The sequence below is a fragment of the Asparagus officinalis genome, chromosome 4, assembly GCF_001876935.1.
Source record: "Asparagus officinalis chromosome 4, Aspof.V1, whole genome shotgun sequence".
Classification (NCBI taxonomy): domain Eukaryota; kingdom Viridiplantae; phylum Streptophyta; class Magnoliopsida; order Asparagales; family Asparagaceae; genus Asparagus; species Asparagus officinalis.
This window is the reverse complement of record NC_033797.1, coordinates 116,470,062-116,474,131: the sequence shown is the minus strand read 5'-3', so window position 1 is coordinate 116,474,131 and position 4,070 is coordinate 116,470,062. Positions and strand designations below refer to the sequence as shown.

Here is a 4,070-nt window from a genome sequence, read left to right as displayed (position 1 = left end):
AGAGACCTTCGCGGTCGACCGTCACGATCGACCACCAGCATCAATTTTTCAAACCTCAGTGTTTTTGTGCTTCGCAGTCGACCGCCACGGTCGACCGCCGAACTCATGATTGTATTCCAACGGCTAGTTTCTGATTTGATTCTCTGAGGGCTTTTTGGTCTTTTCAAGTTGGTTTTTGCTGAGTTCTTGAGTGGGTATAAATACCCCATTGCTCTTCTATTTTAGCAACTAAGAAAACCAAGAGTTTTGTTTTGACAAGAAGTTTTAACAAAGGTTTAAGAGGCGTTTAAAGAGTTGTTAAGCTAATTTTCGTTTATCTACTTCAAAAGAAGTTTTCTACAACAAGAAGTGGCCTACTACTCTTCTTGTTTATTGAGAAGTTTTCTAAACTCTTCCTTATATAGCTTACTATTTCATTTTTATTTATTTAGCTATATTTATTGAGTTGTATTATTTTCATTCACTGTTATCACACACACATATTGAGCTTAATATCTCCATACTATATAGTGTGGGTTGTGGGGTGTGATTTAGTGAGTGTGAGCTTTATTTGTGTTCTCATTTGTTATTGAGAACAAATCATTGTATTTATCTTTTATTGTGAGAATCACTTGTAATACACTTGTACACCAAGAGAAGTGTAAAGCGTGAGACGGGGTCAAATCCAATAGGAGTGGCGTCGGTTGACGAACCTAGGGAGAGGTTGTATCCGAGCACTTGATGAGGAGGACACATGCTAGGTTCCTACACTTAGTATGTAAAGTGTGATTGTGTAGAAGTGAGAGTTTTCGGTGATATTGTAAACCGAGTGTGTAGAAGTTCCGGCTTCCAAACCGGATTGTGATAGTGGAGATCTCCTTGAGGTGAGGAGCGGGGATGTAGGTCGTGGGGACCGAACCTCGTAAACATATGTTGTGTTTGTATTTGCGTAGCGTATATTTCTTTTGTGCTTTTTCTTATCGTTCTTATTCATATCTATCTCTTGCAAGAACAAATTAATCCATATTATTTTAATTGGTATTTAATCGGGATTAGATTAGCATAAGACCCTAATCACCCCCTCTCTAGGGTCTAATAGATGGGACATCTTAGTTGTCTGCTTAACTATTTATTACATTTTGTAGTTATTACAAAACTCCACATGTAGTTGATTATTTCCAGACTCTAGATTTGTATTTTATTTCATAGAGTTGAGAGCTATTATGAGACTATGGTTATTTGACTCATTGTATTTGAGATTCAGTTCAGACTCAGAGATATATCTTTTTCATTCTAGTTGGGCTCATTATTAATATATCTTATACTTCTTCTGTGTATATTTTTAGTGTTGCTCTATTTTGATTATTTACCTGTCTGTACCTTCATCTATTTATTGTTTCCACTAGAGAGATAACAATTGTGATGGTGAAACATGTCGTAGCATGTTGTTTGGTGCTTGGCAGGTTTGACAATCCGGGTTTTACCTGGGACTGCAGCCTTGTGTGAACCCTGGGACGTCACATATTAATCATAAAAAACTAGATTATATAGTAAACTCATAAACATGAGACCTAACAAATTAGTGTCACCAAAGCAACCTCTACCATTTCCCCATCTCCTCTTCTAGAAATAAATTTTCTTCATTGTCTTCTTCGTCATTGTCAACAAGATTGGGAGCTAGAATTTCTCTGTGATATACCCAAATTGTATTATCTCTAATAAAATCATGCTTAACAATATGAAGCTCCACATCTTCCTCCTTGTGATGTAGCCTATTCCCACAATGACTGTACGAACAAAGGATCATCCCATGTTGAATCCTATCATGTTCATGCACAAATTTTGTGAAAGAAGCAACTCCTTCAATGAATTCAGGCTTTGTGTGTTTTTCACGACTCACATACATCCAATCATTAACTCTAATATAGTCACTTGCCATGCTAACCTAAATAAGTCAAAGTTAGCGATAAAAACTCTTAAAATTATGCACGCTTGCATTAAAAGACAAAATTGGTAATCCACAAATATCAAATTGAGGATACAAGCATAATAGAGACATTATAAGTTAAAATTTTCAAACATCATCAGAAAGTAATGGATACATTATCTATGCATTATGAATATGTATTTTGTGCGTTCATTCGTATCCTAATCATTATAGAATCATTCTTTGTGAACCAGAACCTTGCTAGTATGCGAGAGTAGGCGCAGCTTACTCAAGTAATATTCTTGATGTTCTTATGGTCCGCTAGCGTGATCTTGATGTTTGTTATAATTGCATTAGTCTAAGTATTAGATATGTAACTAGGTAGGAGTAATTGTTATTGTGATGTCATGCTTTTTTTATGTGTTTTTAATGTTCGTGTTACTGTGTGCTATTTAAGCGAAGTCGACAATATGTTGAGTAACAAAGGTAAAATTTTCATTCTAAGCTGAAAATCCAAAGTTAATTTTCATTCCAAGCTGATGCAGTTACAATAGCAAAAAAATGCATTGTCGGGAAAACTACATAAGATTAAAACATTCATATGGCCCACATTTTCTCGATGAAATTCAAGCTTGTATTACTAGTAACTTGTATACAATGACAAGCATAAAGTTTGGCTTAGTTTAATTTCAAGGCTGATCATAAACTTACTTCTATACAAAGCAGAACAAGAAATTTCAACACGAGTAAGCAATAGATAAGTTTCCCCATAAGTAGCAAAAAATATGTGATTGAAATCAGACTACATTAAACCATGATTGACCCAAATTAGTGTAGAATATAACTTTCTGCTTCATCCCTTTTGCTTCCTGGGAAAAATCCAGTTAACCACCAAACTACAGAAAAAGAAGAAAGGATAGAGGCATTCTAATTGCAAACAAAAGAGTTGTTTATAAACACTTGGCCACTATTTGCCAACAAGAATTAGCTTCTACATTCATCCTACTCTTATGGATAATAGCATAAATTATGAAAACTTTAGGATGTGGCAATAATATTAGGGTTATCCGAAACTATCCAATATCACTCCTCAAAATCATTTTTATCAATTATTCTTTCTCTAAATTGCTATGTAATGACACTCACTTTCTAAATTTCTAAATCTACTCATTACATCCCTATTTGAACAGCCAAACAAGATATTTCTTAACTCTTGCCACTACTCATCTACAAATTATTATAAATTGCAAAAACCTTCAATTCACAAGCAAAAATAACGAATGGGATTCCCTCCAATCACTAAGAAAAGGTTTACCCAATCAATCAAAAATACAAATTTAAATTGATCGCTTACACTGTGAACCGTATCCCAACGATCCGAACTATAGAAATGTGCCCCCAACTGAGCTTCGATTGCACTACATAGGCTCCCTGCTTGAAGGAATCCCCAACTCGAACTGCATGATTATCAAGATAGTATAATGCCCATAATTTCAGCCTGAAAATACCCCTAATTAGGGTTAGGATTTTGAGGTAGAGGACTTACAAGTCAGGCGGCCGGCGAAAATGAGGAACAGGAGAAGAAGCGAGATATGATTAGGGAAGGAGGAACTAGGGTTAGGGTTTCAAGGAGAGAGAGGATGCGAGGGAGCTAGGGGTTTTGAGGGGGACTCGGCAACAAAGTGAGGCAACGACGAGCTCCGACGACGGCGGCGGCGATCTTCGATTTGGGGGGAGGGGAGAGGAGGCAGGGTTTGACATGCGTTCGGATTTTTTTATGAGATACAATAGAGAGAGGGGGGAGGTGAGAGGAGGTGGGGTTTGACATGCGTTGGGGCTTTTTGATGACGCGCGTGCGCGCACACACACAGAGGTGTTAGGATTTTCTTCGAGTTTTTTTAATTTTTTGCTAAAATAATTAGGGCGGGGGGATTCTCTCCAATGTAATTAGGTGAAAGGGCCTTGCCCCAGCGTTGAAAAGCACTGGGACTGGTAAGATCTGCACTAATGATTGTATCCACCAGTTGTGGCTGGACCTTTTTTATTAGTGTTTTATTAGTGTTTACTAATCACTGATATAGATATGCGATAAATATAGTGAAAAAATCGAATATGAGATTAATATACAGATTAGGATCTTCTCCACTAAAAATGATAGTAGAGA

The 4,070-nt window shown here is 36.7% G+C and overlaps 1 long non-coding RNA gene across 1 annotated transcript in view; it reads right to left on the bottom strand.

Moving 5' to 3' along the window:
* LOC109838017 overlaps positions 1–3,749 on the bottom strand; it is an 11,882-nt gene extending 8,133 nt beyond the window's left edge. Inside the window, exons 1-2 of the long non-coding RNA XR_002246545.1 lie at positions 3,453–3,749; positions 3,261–3,363 (exon numbers count right to left, since the gene is read on the bottom strand). This is a non-coding gene — a long non-coding RNA (uncharacterized LOC109838017). The remainder of the gene's footprint in view (positions 1–3,260; positions 3,364–3,452) is intronic.